This window comes from Cibotium barometz, chromosome 3 (assembly GCF_041138505.1).
Source record: "Cibotium barometz isolate CiBa-2024 chromosome 3, ASM4113850v1, whole genome shotgun sequence".
NCBI classification, from domain to species: domain Eukaryota; kingdom Viridiplantae; phylum Streptophyta; class Polypodiopsida; order Cyatheales; family Cibotiaceae; genus Cibotium; species Cibotium barometz.
This window is the reverse complement of record NC_141048.1, coordinates 21,642,989-21,664,503: the sequence shown is the minus strand read 5'-3', so window position 1 is coordinate 21,664,503 and position 21,515 is coordinate 21,642,989. Positions and strand designations below refer to the sequence as shown.

Below are 21,515 nucleotides of genomic sequence, written 5' to 3'. Positions count from 1 at the left end.
GCCGTCTTTATCGATGTAAAAATCGATTGTAATAAGCTTTCTTAATAATAAAAAGCAAACCTTTGTTTCCTTTCTTGCTCTTGTTTTTTCCACGGTTTGACCTTACAAATTATTTGTTGGCTGCTGGAAACGGGTTACAAAATAATGCACACCAAACAAAAAGCTCAATATATATATATATATATATACACAGGAGACAAAAATTTATTAATAGGAGACAAATATTTAATAATACACATGAATGAATATATACTCATAAATCGGGACCACCGAAAGGCAAGGACAAGGGGTGGCGTCCGATGGGAAAAGCGTTTGGGATTGGGATTGTTCTGGCGCTCTGGGGGATTGCGTTCAGCGGGGGTCTTATGTGAAGATAGATGGTGTGCAAATCAATAAGGGTTGAGAGAGAGAGAGAGAGAGAGCGAGGAGCGCACGAGACAGCGAGCAAGAGTGATGATGATGCAACGAGGTATGCCTCTCAGCTTGTGCTTTCATGGATTAACACGGTTGCATGCCTTTCTTCAATTTTGTTTTTGCTCCTCTCATCAGGTTTCGCGCACACACACACGCCCCCGCCCCCCAAAGGCCCCGTTTTCTTTATGTTCTGCCCAACCCAAACACTTGTGTTGGCTTTTGACAGGTGAGTTTTAGAGGGACGGGATTTTAGCCCCTTCCTTTAGCAAAACCCTTTGTTAATCCCGGCAGGCCACCGTTGGTATCGTGGTCGCTTTGTGATCACAAGTTGTAACGCGGGAAGACCAAGCTGCACCAAAATTATGACTTCATGATCTATCATCCATGGAAAAAAAAAAAAACCCCTTGCTACTATGACCTTTGCATGCCTGAGACTTTGCTTTGAAGGCGATGGAGCTCAAATTCAAACAGCTGATAATTCCCACATCCTAGTGGAGCCTTCATCCTTTCATATTAACACCTCTCTATGCATCCATCCGTTCATGATAACACAGAGAATCGAATAATAGCCTTGCTCTCTACTAGTCTATGCCATCCTTTATCACATGGAGAGATGAACGTGCCAGAGACAAACAAAACCTTGATCTGGCCGGCACACGACTTGTATTAGATGATATGTACTTCAGACATGTCTTGTGTCTCTGATATTTTATGTGTATCTTCAAGGGTTGAACTTAAACTCTTCATTTTTGTGTTCATCCTTTTCATATTACATAGTGGGAAGCACCCCACTGGCTTGGCCTCTTGTTCATTTGGAAGCAAAGGCAAAATGTCTTATACTTTACTTTACCACATGTTTTGTAAGAGAACCAGGGAGGGCAGGTCAAGATTTTGATATACTTGTAACCAAAGCAAGCTTATTGCCTTCGAGTGTATTACGGCCTATGTAGCTCTTCCCTCCTCACAGGTTACTTTGACAATGGGAAATCACAGCCATTTTCTTGCATAGTTTAAAGTGTAAGTAGTGGATTTGTGAACTCACTTGTGTGTGGTGACAGAGAGAGTTTTTGTAGGTGTGCTTATATATAGGAGCAGAAATTCCTTTTGTCCTTCTTGTGCTTTGAGTAGGCTTGTCTTGTTCTTTTTATTTCCTTTTTCAGAAATTATGTAAACATCAACATACAAAACACGTAGGCCCCCGAAGGAACACCAACATCGATGTGAACAGTCCCTATTGGCCCCTTGGGGGTGGTTCTACATCTTCCCCATTCCCACACTAAGGGTGTAAATCTTAGCCTTGGGGTAGCCCTATGGGCTGGCCCCATCTCTACATGCAAACCTACATGCCTACAGAGGTTTGGCATCCAATTGCAAACTAGATACACAGAACATCTGACATCATTCCAGAGGGAGACTTGCAGCACGGACTAGTATTGCCTCATGTGCAGGACAATGCACACTTGACCTCACATAAAGTGGAACCCTGCTGACTCGTCCGGGACCGGGCTCACATGGGACTAGTTTTCCACTCCAGGTCTTGCACCTTCTCGTTTAGATATGTCCACGTGGCATCCAAGTGCGTCCCAAGTGCGGGACACACGTGACAATTTGTTTGCAGAAACCAAGCTACGTGAATTTACCACCATGATCTAAAACTACCCAAATAGGTGTTTATTTCCAAGGCATGGATAGAGCAGTCCCGAGAACTCCTAATGTAGAATCCTCTTTAGAACTGACCCAGGGCCCAGGCTGTGCACACCAGCCATGGCATGGGTTGGAAGGGCTGTCGGCCAATCGTGGGCTTTTATAAAGCTGGTCGACTGGATGCTAAGGGGAGTATAAATACTCCAACCAAGAAACGATTGTTCACAAAGTGTTGAAGCTACTCAAGGGGCCCGGAAAACCAAGGAGAAGCTAACGCAAGGGTGAAAACTGAAGGTCAAGGGCAGAGATTTATCTCAGCCAAGAAGGTCAAGATTCAAGCTTTGTTTTTATGATTTGCATCATTCTAATAAAGCAAATACACCATTCGTTGGTGGGGACCCTACAGAGGGTATTTGGGATCCAATACTGTGTCCTCTTCTCCCTCTCTCTCTCTCTCTCTCTCTCTCTCTCTATTTTCCGAAAAAACAACTACTTCAGTTTTGTGCGTTATATTCGTCGTGAAAGATTGCTGAATTCTGAGCATTGAAGTTACCGATTCGACCACAAAGCGTTCGCATGTTACATTTTCTGCAAACAAATGTTGCCGGGCAAGTTGCATTCAACTTATGTAATCAGATGCGGACAACCATCAAAAAGCAAAATGTTGTCGTTTGGGAAGGGTTTTTTTTCCAAGGGTGCATGGTTTCATCTGAGTGTATGTGAGAGGTGCTTTCTTGTTCCACCTTACTTCACTTGGTTTTGTTTTATTGTCCACATTGGTTGATGCAGCTGCATCAGCATGAGCATCAAAGTGCTTACTTGCCCTTGTAATGGTATTAAAGCTTGTAATGGCACTTGCAGCATGCTATATCATGTACTTCTGCTGTTTTTGCAGTTTCCATGCAATTTGTGCTCAAAAGATATAGAATATGCAGGGGAAACCTTCAACATTTGCTAGGTCTATACACTGTGTGGAAGCATGTATGGTCCTGACTATTTTGCAGTTACCAAGCATCGAAAGACTAGGACTTAAGATTAAGGAGGAGGGTTTAGATTTTGCGATCGAGTTTCTAATAAGAAGGCCAGATTTAATTTTGTGATGTATATTGAGAGGGTGCTTTTTTGTGTTGCTTAAATTCTCCCCAGTCTTACTTAGATTAAATTGCTACTAAATGCTTCTAGGCTTGTTTCTACCAGTAACTGTTCATTCATGGAATTCTCTCTTACTTCTCATGCAAGTGGAGCTGATCTGTTCAATGCTGATCAAAGAGAGATTAATGCTAATCTTACTTAGCAAATAATGAACACACAATAGAGAAAAGCCAAGAGAGAGCCTAAAAACTGTATATTGCTAAAAAAATGAATACATACGAGTTCACAGATTATAAACTGGGAGCTTGGGTCAGGACAAGTGTGGAGTGAGTCGTCTGGACAGCTTTGGCACATCCTCATGGTCATGGTTAGTTGGCCCAGTAGGCAGTTGGCTGACCAGCCAACTCTAGCAGCAGACTAGCCTTATAGACACCTATATAAGGGCTTAGGGCAGATTGAGGTCATTCATAAGAAAGAGGAGCAGATGTAATCCAGAGTTTGCACTTGGCCATAGATGGAGCAGGTGGTTCTCAGTGGCACAACAGAACCACCAGTTTAGGGTATGCATGTAGCTAGGGTTCTTTAATTGATTATAAGAGAGCTTTGATTACAACAAGGCTGGAAACTTAGCCGTCACATTAGAATTCCTGAAGGTTGCAAAGACCTTGCATCATGGCTTCATATCCACTCGGCATCCACAAACAAGTCCAGCCATTGTTCACATCAAAAGATTCTCACACATGAGTCCTGCATATAGAAGCTTTCTCCCATGATCAGGGCTGCCACAACCATCCATAGCCTCTCACCCTATGAACAACATCACACCCTGACACATCCAGTGCTAGTGCATCACAACACAGACTCCCAAACTGTCTCCCAAAAGAGAACTCGCATCACAGCACAGCATACCATACAATCGACACACCTGTACCAACCCTCTCTACCTTCCAAGGATACTATCCATCTCTGTCATGGATTCCCTGTCCCCTATCCAATCAGTAGCAAGGTTGTACCAAACGTGTCCATTCTTGTACCTTCTACGTGCATGTGACCTATCTCTTGGAGAACCATAAACATGTTTCCTTGAGAAACCTACGACCTGTTTCTCGTGAAACCCTTAGGCCTGTTTCCCTTTGAAACCTTTGTCCTGTCTCCATACAGAACCATTCAATAACAGTGCCAACAACGGCATACATCTAGTTACCTGTTCCCTCATGAAACATCTGGAAACATAGAGATGCCCATAACTGTAGGTCCCTCTGTTCCTTTCCCCAGCAGGAAGAAAACAATATGCTCCATGAGCATGCAGCCATGTGAGCTTGCATCACTTCCATGCCAAGGAACATATTCAAGTGACCTGTACTTGCAGCCAACCAAAACATCCCATAAACAATCTCAAAACAGTCTGGCTGTGCTCATGTTCGTAGCCACATGCACTGCCACGAAACAGTCCATAAACCCTTTCCAAAACAGTCCCGAACCAAAGCAAAGAGAAGCTGAAAGTTCCATCTGTTGAACTCCATCGACATGAGGTCTATGTTCATGAGGAACCAGCCCGCTGTCTTTTGCAAAAAACACACCCCCTCCAAAAAGCACCAGGGCTGCTGGGCGTTTCATAGCAAGCAAGGGAGAGAAAGAAAAAGTACATCCTCCTGGCTGCCTTTGCCCGACCAGGAAGAACACACACACACTTCTCTGCCGCAGCACGTCTCCTGCTGTTCAGCCAATAGAGAAGCGCATCCAACCCTCTTCTTTCTGCGGTCCAGCCAGCCCGCCTGTAAGAGCTGTCCAGCGCTCTGTTTTCTGCAGTCCAGCGCTCTGCTTTTTCACCAGTCAAGAGGCGTGTAGCTGCCATACCATCTACTCGCCCCTTTCCAAGTGAGAAAAAGCCCCAGCGCATGTGCACCAATAGAGAGGCGCCTCTTTTTTGCCCGCCAATCCCTCTTTTTTGAAAAAGCACACACGTGGCCCCAATAATAGCATATGGGCCACGTTTACTTTCATAAAGGGTAGTAACAAGTTTTTAAAGGCTTTTAAAATCTTTTGTCTCCTCCCCTCACATGGAGTTGTGAAAAAGGGACCTTTATAAAACCTTAAGTCCTTTTTGACTTCCAAAACGATGCCATTCACACTGTCCACCATGTTCCCGTGCACGCCTGCATACTGTCTAGAGAAAAACACAGGGTTGTGACATCCACTCTAAGCGCCCAAAGTCAGGTGTACAAGTCCCGTACATGGTCTTGGTCAGGTGTGCATTGTCTTGCACATGAAGCAGTGCCAGTGCGTACTGTGAGTCACCCTCTGGAATGATGTTAGGTGTTCGGCTTGTAGCCAGATACTAGGCTTTGGGGTCTTAGAGCATGTAGTTAGGAGAAGGGGGTAGGCCAAAGGGCTACCCCAGGAAGGGGTTGTATCCCTTGAGTGGGCATGGGGTAGGCCTTAGGCCACCCTAAGGGCCCAGGAGGCCTATGGCCATTAGCCAACAGCCCAAGGAGAGGCCAGGCTGTGGTTGGCCAGGCCTTGGGGGCCTAGGCAGCCTGTCGGCCAGCCCTTATGGGCTTGGCCAGATAGCAATGGCTGGGGGCCAGCCCTAGAGGCTGCACAGCCAGGCGGCCAGGGCACAGTAGCCAGCCCAGCCATGCGCAGGCTGGACAGCCCAGCCAGAAAGGCAGCCAGTTCATTGGTGTGAAAAGCGCTATCAAAAAGGGCCAGATTCAAGTTGTGGGAGAAATAAAACAGGCTGACTCTCTTCATGGGCCCACCAATCAGCATAGAAGCACTTTAAATAGCATAGGCTGTTTATTCATTTGTCATCTTACCACTCACAAAGGGTTGAAGGATTCCAAGGGCAAGGACAGCCAAGGGGAACTCTACAGCCAAGGTGAAGGTGAAAGGTCAAGAGACAGAATATTTTATAGATTTGCACGATTCTAATAAAGCAAATACACCATCCATTTTGGGGGCCCTACAGAGGGTATTCGGGACCCAATATTGTGTCCGACTCTCTCTCTCTCTCTCTATCTATCTATCTATTTCTGCACATATCTCTCTATATTGTGTGTTATCTTCGTCATGAAAGAATGCTGAATTCTGTCCATTGAAGTACCGATCTTATTCATCAAGCTTCCGCACTTTACATTGGTATCAGAGTTTCTTTCTTCAAGTGTGAAGATTCAGCCGGAAAACTAGAAAAAAAGAACAATTTTTTTTTTCCGCTTGTGTGGTTGGTTTCTAGACTCCAAAGGACCTTTCCTTACTATGTGACTCGTCCCTTGAAGGACGGTTGGTTTTTAGCCTCCAGAAGCCTATGGAAAGTCTCCCACACGCATGGTGGATGATTTTGTTGCGATCTGAAAACGAGTTGCATATTCCCACTAGGGCGAACTTCGACGAAGAGAAAGAACAAAGAAATCCGGCACAAGAAGCACTAGGGAGTCCTTCGAGGATGGCATACATGAGTGTGCATGAGATGTTCTAGACAGCAATCACAAACCATAACACCAAGTTGGAAGATGGAAGACAAAACCCGTACCCCAGCCTCTTTTTCTGTCTCCTCCTCCTCTCTCTTCTTCTCTTTTCCAAAACCCGAAAGCAGATCCTCTTCCGAATAATCCTTATGGAGGATTACTATGGTAGTCGAGTTCGACACTCGAGCTGCAAATGCGAGCATTGGAGATTTGATTAATGGAAGACCGTCTGGGAGCATTCCGTGCTACCACATAAGAAGATGCCAGGCAACGCGTGGAGCTTGAAAGATTTCTTGCGGCTTTAGACGCAAGAGCGACACCAGCAACTTGATTCTATGGCTCTTTATTCTTGGCTGCATTAATTTGAAGCTTATTTTGCTGTTGTAGAAAAACTGATACTGATAGAGTGACCATGGCTAGTAGGTATTTAGGGGGCAAGGCCATCCCATGGTGGACTTAGTGGGCTCATGCCCACATCAGATTAGGTATGGCAGCTTATGTCCGGGATGAGTTGGTCTTAGATCTTAAGCGGCAGTTTCTACCGGGATGAGTTCGTCTTAGATCTTAAGCGGCGGTTTCTACCGCCCCATTATCTTGAGCGACCCAAGATGAGTTCAGGGGGCGTGTCAAAATGCGTAACCAGTCCTGTAGTTTGCCAACAAAATTTCAAACTTATGTTTGCAATTGGGCATTTTTGATAAGGACAAGAAAGAGCAGTTCCTCTATGGCCTTGATACGCAAATCTAGTGGGAAGTGCGGATGTCTTGGCCAACCACCTTCGAAGATGCACTCTCACGTGTGCAAAGTGCTGAGATGAAATACAATGGAGGAAAGCCCAAGATTTCTTAGCCTTCCACTCCCAAGGCACCTGCCGCCTCGAGGGAAAAAAGGACAGAACTAGATGTGATTTTCCCTAGGAGAGAGCACGGGAGCCTCTGGTTCCAAGAACTTGACTAATGCGTCCAAGCTTACCCCAGACCAAAAAGCTCAAGCAAGCAAGAATAATGGTAAACTGAGTCTTGAAGAGACAGCTCAGTACAAGACATGTTTATTTTGTCATACAAAAGGACACACTTCTAAGGATTGTCCAAAGAAGACTACCACTCCGTAGACTACCACAGTCTCCACGGATTTCGTGGTGAGCCTCGCTCCCACACAGACCCCAGCGGTCGTGCCTAGTTCTTCGGATCCCGGTTCTTAGGTTGGTGCAATCGTTAGCCGGGAGCTCGGAGATAAGCAGACGAGCGTCCAAGACTAGGAGTATGAGCGTAATGAACTGTTCAAGATGTTTGGCTACATAGGTGGCCAGAGGGTTGTCGTCTTGTTTGATAGTGGTAGTACGGAGGATGTGGTCACGAAACAAGAGGCTTGGTAAGCTCGGTTGCCATTGACTTCGGTAGACAAGAAGGTTGAGGGATTTAGCACAAGCATAACGACGAGCATCAAGTTTGAAGCTCAAGGTGCTAAACTAGTGATTCAGGGCATGGAGTATGTGCGAGACTTTATGGTTGTCCCTCTTGTAGGAGTAGACATTATTATGGGAATTGAATGGTTTTACAAGCTCCAACCACACATTGATTGGGACAAGCACACGTTTTGGATTACCTGAAATGTATCCCGAAGCCCCAATAATCATTAAGTGTGAGCCAGGGATCCCAAACTTTCCTCTCATAAGCCACATGCAGGCTAAATGAGAATATCGAAAGGCGCACAATGTGCAATGCTTTATATCTAGACTGTCGAGATGGTGGCCAATGCTTCCGAAAAGTATGAGGCTCTCCATGAGGAGCTCTAGAAGATTTTTCTTCGGGACAATATCCCTCCCCAGCTCTTCCCATCTAGACCGGAGGACCACAAGATAGACTTCCTTCTAGGCTCGGTGAAGCTTGGGGGGAGATCGGTAACTTCAATGCTCAGAAAATTAGCACACTTGTTGCGACGAAAATTAACGCACAAAACTGAATGTAGATGTGCACAAAAAATAGAGAGAGAGAGAGGGAGAAGAGGACACAGTATTGGGTCCCGAATACTCTTTGTAGGGCCCCCACCACGAATGGTGTATTTGCTTTTATTAGAATAATGCAAAACTGAAATAAAAGACTAAACCTGGACCTTCTTGGCTGAGGAGAATCCTCTGCCCTTGACCTTCAATCCTTCACCCCTTTGTGTTAGCTTTTCCTTGGCTGTCCTAGCCCTTTGATTGGCTTCAGCACTTGGGTGAAATATGAGATGAATGGAACTGATTTATGCAATGGGTATTTATACCCCTATTGGAGACTGGTATAAATGGAAGCGGCTGGTTAATAAAGCCTCACGACTGCAGAAAATAGCATTTAATGTTATTAAATCCTACGCATTTAGAGCTGGCTGGCTGGCCAGCATGCGCATCTGCCTTGGGCTGCCCCACACCTGGCCGATAGGCCTCTAAGGGCTGGATGCCCTGTCGGCTGCCTGTCCAGGGGCCCTAGGGCTGGCCTACAGCCCTTCCAGCCCAAGCTAGGGCAAGTGGGCACAACATGGGGCCCTCTTGGCCCCTTGGGGTGGTTCTAAACCTCCCCATGCCCACTAGGCTTGGGTTTGGGGTAGCCCTATGGGCTGGCCCCTATTCTACATGCAAACCTACATGTCTACACAGAGGTCTGGCATCCAGTATCATACCAGATACACAGAACCACTGACATCATTCCAGAGGGAGACTGACAGCACGGACTGGCACTGTTTCATGTGCATGACAATGCACACCTGACCTTGGACGCATGTGCAGGACAATTCACACTTGACCATGGACAACTGGAGTGGAACCCTGGCTGACTTGTCCCGGATTGGGCTCACATGGGACCAGTTTTCCACCCCAGGTCCTGCACCTTCTGTACAATTATGTCTACGTGGCATCCAAGTGCGGGATGCACGTGACATCCCCTTCTGCTTAACTTGACGGAAGCTGCATGGCCTCCAAATAATCCGTCAATAACACCCGATAGTCATCGAAAAACTCTTTGTCAAGACATACCGCTTCGTGGGTCCCTTAGTCGTGAAACTTCGTGAGGAACTGTCTTTGCCTTTGTCCTGAGCCATGCTTGAAGCGGTCAAAAGGATCTGTTCGGGAACCATAACTTCAGCTTCATCAATGATATTTGGTTTTGCCTTGTTTTTAACTTCTAAAGGGATCGGACTTGCATACGGTTTTAACCAACTGAGGTGGAACACATTGTGCATAGTCCAACTGTCAAATCCCCATAGGATCTCCTTGTAGAACGCTCCTGGTACAAGACTCGAAACCTGCAACCAAGCGAATGTGAAGGGGGTGCAGGCTTACCTCCCAACCTTGACAGCCCACTAGTCTTGGTTGTCCCCACCGAGCCACGAGCTAAGCTAACTAGATGGACGTACTAACCAATCTCTACCTCGTGACGTCCCATACCGCCACGAAGCTACCCTCGCGGGCCTCGAGACTGCTGCCGGCCTTGGCTGCATATAAAGTAGGTGCACGTCTGCAACACTAGATCCAGGCTCCTGACCATAGAGCGCTCACAAAGACACGTGAGACTCTATGGACTAATGACTAACCTTGGCCACCCTTTTATAGGTTCTTGGCCGGTCATCGGGCGTCCACACTTGGGCGCCCGCTTGTCCATACTTGGGTGCCCGCCCGTTAGTCTATCCCAAACTCAGCTCGCCAATCAGCCTACCTAGCTCCAAGCTTCCCCAAACCTCAAAGCTAGTCTTGTGTGCGTGTAGCACACGGTAGATACACACTGTGCACATGACATACTCCCCTTTCTCTAAGAGCTCACTCCTAAGCTCACTAAAAAGCCAGGGTTATCCTGTTGAAGGGTAGTCAATGTCTCCCATGTAGCGTCCTCCTCAACACGATCCTTCCACTTGATCTTGTATTCCGTGATAAGTGTATTACGCAATCGTCTTTCACGAAATCCAAGAATCTTTTCAGGTTTGTGTGGTAACTTGCTTGTTCCACCCAGTACTTCCTTAAGTCTACTGACATGAAATACAGGATGAACTTTAACATGAGAAGGCAAATCCAATTCGTATGCGACTGAACCAATCCGTCGTGTAATACGAAATGGTCCACAGTATCTAGTATCTAGGGGATAATTTCGAAGATCGACTTGTCTGTAAAGTCTCAGAATCTTTGGGAACTTGCAAATACACCATCGTTCCTTCAGAGAACTCTCTGGATGAATGATGTCTATTAGAATAAAATCTGTCTCTGTCTTGAGCACTTCTAATAGATTCTTTCGCAACTTGTAACATTTCTTGCATATCTTGCAAAAATTACGTGCTGCATCATGCCGAAGTTATGAAAATCCCATTGTAACAGGTGATCTAGGTTGAAAACCATACATAAGCATGAAAGGACTAATACCTGTACTCGTATGCTTAGTATTATTATATGCAAATTCTAACATAGGAAGATATTTCTCCCATGAACTCTGTCTTTTGGAGACATATGCTCGAAGCATATCCTCCAAAATTCGATTAACTCTTTCAGTATGGCCATCAGATTGAGGATGATATGAGGAACTCAAATTCAAAGTTGTTTCCAACTTCTCAAAAACAAGCCTCCAAAAGTCACTTGTAAACTTAGAGTCCATATCACTGACTATGTCTTGCGGTAACCCGTACAGTCTAAACAATTGCTCGATAAACTACTATGCTAATTGCGTAGCTGTAATTGTCTTTCGTGTCGGTAAAAATCTAGCCATTTTTGTCAAGCGATCTACCACAACCCAAATAGAATCGTGGCCTTGACTTGTTCTTGGCAATCCGGTAATAAAATCCATGGAAATACTTTCCCATTTATTACTTGGGATTTGCAAAGGATGCAACAACCCAGCCTGTCTAAAGCATTTAGCTTTATTTGCTTGACAAACTTGACACTTGAGAACATAATCTTCTACATGACCCTTTCATTACTGGCCAATAAAAAGTGTGTTTCACTAACGATAATGTCCTGTGTACCCCAAGGTGTCTAGCAGAAGGGGCGTCGTGACACTCCTTAAGAATCTTGGATCTAATGTCCGGGATATGTGGTACATAAATTTTGTCATTACAGAATAGTAAACCATTCCGAATCATCTACTGACCTCCTGCAGCCTGAATGGTAGGCTGCTCAGTCATTGAGTCTTGGTCAATCAATGAGCTCCCGTCTTGGATCTTTTGCCAATATGGACCAAAATAACTATCAGTCGTGCAAAGCTCTCTCAATGACTGAAATAAGTCAGTAGAAATCTCGGTGAACGACAAAGTATTCACCTCTCTAATTCGATTAAGCGCATTTGCGGCATTATTCATGGACCCTTTTCTATAACGAATCTCAAAATCAAAATCTTGCATTAATTCAGCCCATCAAGCTTTCCTTCCTCTCAAATCATTTGAATCACACACATACTTGATTGACTGATGATTTCCGAAGAAAAACAACAAAACTGAGAAAAGAACGAAGTTGTTTCACTGTCTGCGGTATAGGCCAGGCCAGATGAAACCGGCCTCTGGTAGAAACCAAAGTGCGGTAGATTAGCAGTCGCCCAATCCAATTGTAGTCCATACAATTAATCAAATAAATAGGAGCTAGAGTGCTCCAAAACAAAAAGGAGAACGACACCTGTTGGCCCCAAAGCTTGGCGCCTCTTTCGGTATTTCTTTAGTCAATTTCAGTGGAAAGATTTAGATGATTACAACATGGCCATCCATGGCTCGTATGTCTGCAAGTCCAATCTGCCAATCCTCAGGACCTCTTAGCATAGAGGTTACACAGCCTTGTGTCCCAAGAACACCACTGTTATCACCTCTAATTTGCTAAGTCTGTACATCCATGAGGCCTTGAATAAGCATCTGACTGAACCATGCACATAGCCATAAACTCAGCCATGAAAACCAGTCCACAAACTCATCCAAAACAGCCCACAAACTTGTCTTGTTTCCACCCTCTGAACTGCCAAACCCTTCCTCTCACAAAGGGCTAGAGAGAACCACTCGAGAGCAGTCTTGAGCCAGTGAAAAGAGAGACTTCAAAAGACATCACCTGCAGTCCCACTTGCTCATAAAGAAAGAGAGACTTACAGTCTTTATGTCGATTTCCACAAGAGAGAAAAAGACTTGAGGAAAAGCCCCGAACTGTCCTGTCCTCTTGTCTTGTAGCTGGGAGAGAGAGACAAACAGTGAGAGAACCTGCTGTCCAGCCTTGTGTTCCCTTCTCACAATTCACACTTCCCAACTGACAACCATCTTCTTGCCAAAAGCAAAGGAGAGAGAAAGAGGTGAACCTGTAGGTGCCTGTTTGCTCTGCAGCCAGTAGCCAACCAGCTCTTCAAAAACTAAGGAGAGGGAGGGAGAGAGAAAAAGTCCTAAATCTCTGTTCTGTAGCACAGCCAGCAATCAGCCTGTTTCAAACGCTTAAAAGCATGCATGGAAGAATATTTTACTGCCTCTGTAGCCTCAGCAAAACAGCCCGCTTGCAGCCCTTCCAGAAGCCTCCAATGACCAGCAGCGCAGGCTCCCAGGAACTGTCCAGCAGCGCAGGCTCTTAGGAACTGTCTTTCCCACGCCTGGATATCAGGGCTGCCCGCCTACTGTCCCTCCAAAAGCAAGAGTAAGAGAGAGAGAAAGAAAGAAAGAAAGAAAGAAAGAAAGAAAGATTTTATTAACGTCTTCCAAAAGACCGAACTCGGCCTATGAGACAAAATGAAAAAGTACTGAACTAAAAAGCTGAATCTGGGTGTGCAATAAGTACAATGAGTGGTGAAGGAGAGAGATGCAGCCTGCAGCCTGTTTGTATGCGTTTTCTTTTCAGAAACTCCCACGACTCCAATTCAGCAAGACATCCAAAGTGAAATGTACAATATGGCAAGATCAACGTCCCAATCTCTCTAAGCCATGCATATGTAGCAACATTCACTGCAAACCAATGGTGTAGTAATAGTCCACATTGTATACCACTGTGAACTATACATAACCACAACATCCAATGTGACTAGTACACATATATCATAGAAGTCCCATAAGAAGATGTACTGTCAGTACCTTCGGGTGAGACAAAAGCTGAAACCGGCCTCTGGTAGAAACCAAAGTGCGGTAGACTAGCAGTCACCCTTCCAATTGTAGTCCAAATAAATAACAAATTAACAGGAGCTAGAATGCTCTAGAACTGAAAGGAAATCGACACCTGTTGGCCCCAAAGCTTGGCGCCCCTTTCGGTATTACTTTATTCAAATTCAATGAAATGTATAATTGAGTACAACAAAGCCAGTCCAGGAAAGTAAACCTGTATGTCCAATCTGGCAGCCCTCAAGACCTCTTAGCACAGAGGATTCACACACAGATCTGTGTCTCTTAGAATGCTCCTGGTACAAGACTCGAAACCTGCAAACAAACCAAGCAAACGTGAAGGGGGTACAGGCCTGACTCACCTCCCAACCTTGACAGCCCACTAGTCTTGGCTGTCCCCACCGAGCCACGAGCTGAGCTAACTAGATGGACATACTGATTAATCTCTACCTCGTGATGTCCCATACTGCCACGAAGCTACCCTCGCGGGCCTCGAGATTGCTGCCGGCCTCGGCTGCATAAAGCAGGTGCACGTCTGCACTAGATCCAGGCTCCTGATCATAGAGCTCTCACAAAGACATGCGAGACTTTATGAACTAATGACTAACCTTGGCCACCCTTTTATAGGTTCTTGGCCGGTCATCAAGCATCCACACTTGGGCACCCGCCCGTCCATACTTGGGTGCTCGCCCATTAGTCTATCCCTAACTCAGCTCGCCAATCAGCGTGCCTAGCTCCAAGCTTCCCCAAACCTCGAAGCTAGTCTTGTGTGCGTGTAGCACACGGTAGATACACATTGTGCACATGACACCAACTCGGAGGTAGCTTCAACTTCATTGAAGCCTCGTTAATCTTCCTCTGGATGGGAAAAGGTCTGAAGCTCCTGAATGACAACTTTGGGCATGGCTTGCCCACCTGTTTCAACCTTTGCTTCATAATCCGAAGATACACCCAATCCCCTTCCGAAAACTTCATATCCCTTCCGTCTTTATTGGCATGTCGAGTGTAGGCCTCTTGCGCTTTAGCCAACCTGTCCTTTACTGACTCCAAAATCTCCTGGTAAGACTCCGTCAATCTATTCGCTTCAAGTACTGAAGATGAGGTCCTGGTCAATAGCGACTGGAATGGTCTTCCAAACGCTGCCTCATATGGAGTCCTACCAATAGCTGAAGAAAAAGAATCATTCAAAACAGCTTGAACTAAAGGCAAATATGATTCCCACTTACCTTGCTGATCGTGGACATAACACTTCAACACATCAAAGGCCAATTGGTTGTAGATTTCTGTTTGGCCGTCCGTCTGTGCGTGAAATGCACTGGAAAAATTCAATTTAGTACCAAAGTTATCAAACAATGCCCTCCAAAAATGATTGGTAAACTTGGCATCTCGGTCTGACACTATGGTCCTAGGAATCCCGCCAATCGGGTATCAATGCCGAATGAACAACTGGGCAACATCTTCGGCGGTCACATTGGCCTTGCATGGAATAAGCATAACAAATTTGCTTAATCTATCAACTATAGTTAAGCACTGAGTATTACGCTTACCCGGACTGGGAGGCAGATTCGTGACAAAATCCATCGAAATATCTTGGAAAGGCCCCTCGGGAATCGGCAAGGGTTGTAACAACCCTATCTTCTTTCCACGAGGAGCTTTCACCTTTTGACAAATATCACAGTGTTGTACATATGAAAACACATCTCGCCTCATCTTTGGCCAATAATATTGCCGTTCCAATTTATCCAAAGTCGAATTCATGCCCCTATGACCGCTAGTAATGGCGTCATGGAGAAGAGTTGCCCTGAACGACTTATGACACACAGTTGGCCTTTGTAGAAAAGCCAACCATCGCGTATCAAAAAGTGGCATGGTCATGTGGCATCCAATGCCTGTTTCCACTGTGTACCGAATTCCTCGGAATCCGCGTACATGTGCTTCATGTCGTCTAGTCCCGTACCAACAAGGTCGAGTCTAGTGGTCTGAATCAAAGTCACTTGTTCCTTCCTGCTCAAAACATCAGCCATTGGATTGGCCTTTCTTGGAAGGTACTCAATCATACCACCAAATTGCTGGAATATCTGGCTCTGGCGGTGCTGTCGGTCACTCCACTTTGCACTTGGCATTGTCTGAATCCAGCGTAATACCTGATGGTCAGTGCGAACCTCAAAGTCACGGCCATAAGGAAAATGTTTCCAATGTTTCAAGGCCTGTATAACTGCGAGGAGTTCCTGATCGTAGACTGAGAAATTCTTTTTCTGTTGTAATACACCTCCAATTGCGATGTTACTCGCATCGGTGATCACTTGGAATGGCTCGTCCCACGAGGCAAGTGCTAGAGAAGGTGCCTTTGACAAAGGCACCTTGAGGTTCTTGAATGCCTGCAACGCTTGTGGAGTCATTTGAATCCGTTGCCTTCTTGGCTTGACACCCTTTAGCAGATCGGTGAGATCTGCCGAGAGATCAGAAAACTTGTCTATGTGGGTGGAGTATGCCTGGCATATACTCACAAAGGATCTGATGTCATAAGCAATCTGTGGTACTTCCCAATTGACAATCTCGGCCACCTTGGCCGGATCAAGTCGAATGCCTTTTGCACTAATTATATATCTAAGGTAATGAATCTCGAACAAATAGTTAAAGAATTCATGGTAAGCTTCGTGCAATCTTTCCTAGTCAAACAAACATTTCCTTGCGAAGAGTTCCATTTCAACTTGGGGATGCACGTTTTCGAGACGTTTGGTCATAAAAAGTTATGGTCCTAGGTTCGACCTGAGCTTCTTCACCTTCTCGTCAAAAACACATGTACTTAAGGTTGCACTCAATGTATAGCCCAACAACCCAATAAGTTAAAGAATTCATGGTAAGCTTCGTGCAATCTTTCCTAGTTAAACAAGCTTTTCCTTGCGAAGAGTTCCATTTCAACTTGGGGATGCACTTTTTCGAGACGTTTGGTCATAAAAAGTTATGGTCCTAGGTTCAAATCTTGGGGACATCTTGCTCCTCCATTGGGGGGGTTCATGGTGTGTAGTCATGCAGGGGGGCATGAGGGTTGCCACACTCACACGTTGAGTGTTATTGGAGGTTCAACCTAAGCTTTTCCACCTCATCTTCGTCGAATTGCTTGGCAACATCAGTGTGCAAGTTGGTTCCTCGAAAAGCTCTGTCGCTCTGTGAAACTGGCCTCTGGTAGAAACCAAAGTGTGGTAGACTAGCAGTCACCCTTCCACTTGTAGTCCAGATATGAAAACAAATTTGATTGGAGCTAGAGTGCCCCAAATCTGAAATAAAACCGACACCTGTTGGCCCCAAAGCTTGGCGCCCCTTGCGGTATTTCTTTATTCAATTTCAAAAATATGTAAGGCTGAGTACAACAAAACCAACCAAGAGAATACACTTGTATGTCCAATCTGGCAGCCCACAATACCTCTTAGCACAGAGGATTCACACACAGAGATCTGTGTCTCAAAGCAACACTCTGTGCTTCCCTCTGATCAGCCAAGACCATTCAGCAGGACAGCCTTGAGCATACATCTGGCATATCTCATGCACATGATTCCACAACTCAGCACAAACATACATTCACTGTCCAATCTCTGTTTCCACCCTTTTCAATCTGCCATACCCCTCCTCTCACAAGGGGCCAGATAGCACAACTCTGCACCAGACATAAGCCAATGGAAAGAAAGAAAGATGAATAAGTTCAGAGCTTACCAAATCAGCTCGTGGTTCTGCACTCGCGAGGCCAATTGTACCAGTCTGTGCATGCCAGAGACTGTCTGTACTTTTCCTCTTGCAACCACTTGACTGTTACTCCAAATATACTTTGATAGGACACCATCTGCAGCTGTCCGTACAATCTGTATGTTCATCTATTGCTTGCATTAGAAGAATTTGCAGCAACTGAACCTGTCTATGTCAGAAAACTGCTACTGTACTGTCCTGCACAGTACCGCCTGCCCAGCTAACAGCGACTGTACTGTTCCGTACAGTATCCACCTGCAGCCCCTAATCCGTACAGGTCAGAACCAGCCAGTAATCGCCTGGATCTGCAACTGCCTGCTCCGCCTGTTCTCTGATCGCCGGCGCCGCCTGCAACCACAGCCGTCGCCTGCCCTGTACAGCCTGTACTGGCCATGTGGACTGTACGTCTGTACGGCCTGGTCAGCTCTCAGCCTCTGTTGAATGGGAGAGTTAGAATAGGGTTAGAGTTCATGTGGGAGACATACACAGAGAAACAAGGGAGAGAGAGAGAGAGAGAGAGAGTTGTGGGGATAAGTCAACTCACCAAGTGTGAGTGTGTGACTCCCCTATCACACATGTATATTGCACTAGTACACATAGTGCACTTAGTACATTAAAAGTACTAAGTGTACTATGTACTATAACTTATGGGCTTGTACACACTATAAGGGTGGGCATTATGCCTTTACCCCAACAACCTCCCACTTAAAGGCAAAGTGCCCTTAAATGAATTAGCATGTACATGATAATATACAAGGCCATATCAAGGCTGAAACTGGCCTCATCCAATGCCCATCAAGCGTCTGCCAATGAGCAAACCGCTCCGGAGGCAAACTCTTTGTCAACAGATCAGCCGGGTTGTCATCCGTATGAATCTTAACAAGCTGAATTTGCTTGTTCTCTATCACCTCTCTGATGAAGTGATACTTCACATCCACATGCTTCGTCTTTGCATGAAAGACAGGGTTCTGGCACTCTGACTGTCACAATGCAACAATGGAACATCCCCTGTATAACCCAAATCAACCACTAACCGAGATAGCCATAATGCCTCCTTGCAAGCCTCTGTGGCTGCAATATACTCGGCCTCTGTAGTAGATAAGGCTGTGCACTTCTGCATCCTGGATATCCATGACACAGCACCTCCTGTGAATGTAAAAACATAACCGGTAGTAGACTTCCGGTTATCTGGATGACCGGCATAATCCGAATCCGTGTAACCATGCACTAATGCATCCTGTTTGCCAAAGCATATGCACATATCCTGTGTGCCCTTCAGGTATCTCATGACACCTTTCACTGCTTCCCAATGCTTCTTGCCAGGGTTGGCCATGTATCTAGAAACCACTCCCACTGCAAATGCAATGTCCGGCCTAGTAGCAACCATGGCATACATGAGACTCTGCCACAAGCTGAAGCATACGGAATCTTGGCCATATCAGCCCTGTCACTGTCCGACTGTGGGCTGTCCATAGCACTGAGTTTCACATATGGAGGCAAAGGAGTACTAGTCTTCTTCCCCCCGTCCATATTGAACCTCTGCAAGACTTTGCCAATGTATTCCTTCTGAGACAAATACAACACATGCTGATTTCTGTCCCGAAGTATCCGCATACCCAAAATGTGATTTGCATCACCTAAATCCTTCATATCAAAGGTTTGATGCAGCCTCTGCTTCAAGGTATCCATCTCCTTACGAGATTTCCCGGCAATCAACATATCATCAACATACAAGATGAGGATCAATAGACTGCCATCCAAAGCTTTCTTGGTGTACAAGCAGTGATCTATGTCACTTCTCCTGAATTTCTGGGATTTCATGAATGTATCAAATTTATGATACCATTCCCTTGGTGCCTGTTTGAGCCCATAAAGACTCTTTTTCAGCTTGCATACAAGCTTCTCCTTTCCACTCACTGCATAACCCTCTGGCTGTTGCATATATATCTCCTCATGGAGATCACCGTGAAGAAAAGCAGTCTTCACATCCATCTGAATCAAGTCCAGATCATCATGCGCAACCAAAGCTAACACAGCTCTAAGTGTGGTCATTTTGACCACTGGAGAGAAGATCTCACCAAAGTCCACACCATATTCCTGCTTGAAGCCCTTAGCCACTAACCTGGCTTTGTATCTTGGCTTTGCATCAGGTGCAACTTTGAGCTTGTAAACCCACTTGCATGGCAAAACCTTCTTGCCTGCAGGTAAATGCACCAACTTCCATGTTCCATTTTTGTGCAGAGAATCCATCTCTGACTTCATGGCACGCTCCCAAAGAGCCTTGTCTGCCCTCTGTAAAGCCTCCTTATAACATGAGGGCTCCCCACAGTCAGTAAGCATCAAGTAGTCAACCCCTGGAACAAACCTGTCAGGGGCCCTGGAGGGTCTTGTGGACCTCCGTACCCAATGACCATCATTTGCAGGTTGCTGTCCAGCCTGCATATCACCTATTGGTGGCTCCTGTTCCATGCCATAAGGCTGAAAAATCATGCCCGGTATCTCCTCTAACTGTGGTATATCCATAGGGATATCTTCTGCCATCTCTGGCTGTCCATTTGGACCATTTTCAGCACCATTTAAGGGCTGGTTTTGCTGATGTAATGGCTGATTTACAGCCCTTGGTTGTTGTCCATGATGTCCATCATCATCAAAGATGACTTTGCCTAGGCTCCTGTTGCCTTGCAGGCTCCTTATACACTCTGCCAGGCTCCTGTTGCCTTGCAGGCTCCTTATACATGCATGTTTCATCAAAAATGACATCATTGCTGCGTATAATCTTTCTATTCACGGGATCCCAAAGTCTATACCCCATTTCACCTCTGTCACCATATCCTAGGAATATGCATTTGTGAGACTTAGGATCAAGTTTGGTGCGCATTTCCCTGCGTATGTGCACGTACGCAACGCAACCAAACACTCTCAAGTGCTTGTATGACGGAGGCTTCCCTGTCCATACTTCCTCTGGCACTTTCCCACCAAGCCTCGTGTTAGGTGACCTGTTTATAAGGTGAACGGCTGTCATAACAGCTTCAGCCCAAAAACCATGAGGTAATGCAGCATGTGACAACATAGAACGGACCTTCTCCTGAATGGTCCTGTTCATCCTCTCTGCTGTCCCGTTTTGTGGAGGATCATAAGGAGTAGAGAGCTCCCTCTTGATGCCTTTAGCATCACAAAAGTCCTGAAACTGTTTGGACATATACTCTCCACCATTGTCGGAACGCAAAGCCTTCAGTGTTTTGCCAGTTTGATTCTCAACAAGAGCAACAAACTTCTCAAACACTGAGAATGTATCACTCTTCAAACGAAGAGGATAGACCCACACCTTGCGTGTGGCATCATCTATAAAAGACACAAAATATTTTGCCCCTCCCAAAGAAAGCTGAGGCATCTCACGTACATCTGTATGCACAAGCTCTAACTGAGCATCTTTCTGTCCAAGAGCTTTCTTGTGGGGGCACTGGAGTTGCCTACCATATATACAATGCTCACAAAACTGAAAACTTGAAAACTTTAGAGAAGGCAAGTAACCCAAACGAGACAATTGCTCCATTCCTTTGACACTCATGTGTCCCAACCGGCTATGCCACATAGAAATTTCCGGCAGCTCGGTTGCATTTACATTAGCATGGTGACAAACACCTGCATGCATGAAGTAAAGAGTGTCCACCTTAGAGCCTCTGGCAACAACCAGTGAGCCCTTACTAATCTTCCACTTTCCACGACCAAATGTGGTAACATAATCAGCATCATCAAGCTGTCCAGTAGAAAGCAGGTTCTTCTTGATCTCAGGCACATGCCTGACATCATGGAGCATAAGCTGTGAGCCATCTGAAAATACAAGCCTCACATCACCTCTGCCAAGAATCTTGCATGCATGGTTATCACCCAAATAAACTACTCCTTCATTGCCAGTAGTATACCTGACAAACAAGTCTCTGCAACCTGTGAGGAGGCACCTGAATCAATGATCCATGAGTGCATACCATGACCACCTGTAAGAAGTGAATGGGCATCAAGTGAAGACGTAAATAGGACCTCATCCTCACTGTCACCTGCATGTGACACATTGATTTCTTCAATCTTGACTCC

At 45.7% G+C, this 21,515-nt stretch overlaps 1 pseudogene across 1 annotated transcript in view; it reads left to right on the top strand.

Moving 5' to 3' along the window:
* Positions 1-279: 279 nt before the first annotated feature.
* The window catches only part of LOC147639833 (uncharacterized), a 50,769-nt pseudogene continuing 29,533 nt past the window's right edge, over positions 280-21,515 (top strand). Inside the window, exon 1 of the transcript XR_015262058.1 lies at positions 280-469. The product of XR_015262058.1 is annotated as an uncharacterized LOC147639833 (transcript). The remainder of the gene's footprint in view (positions 470-21,515) is intronic.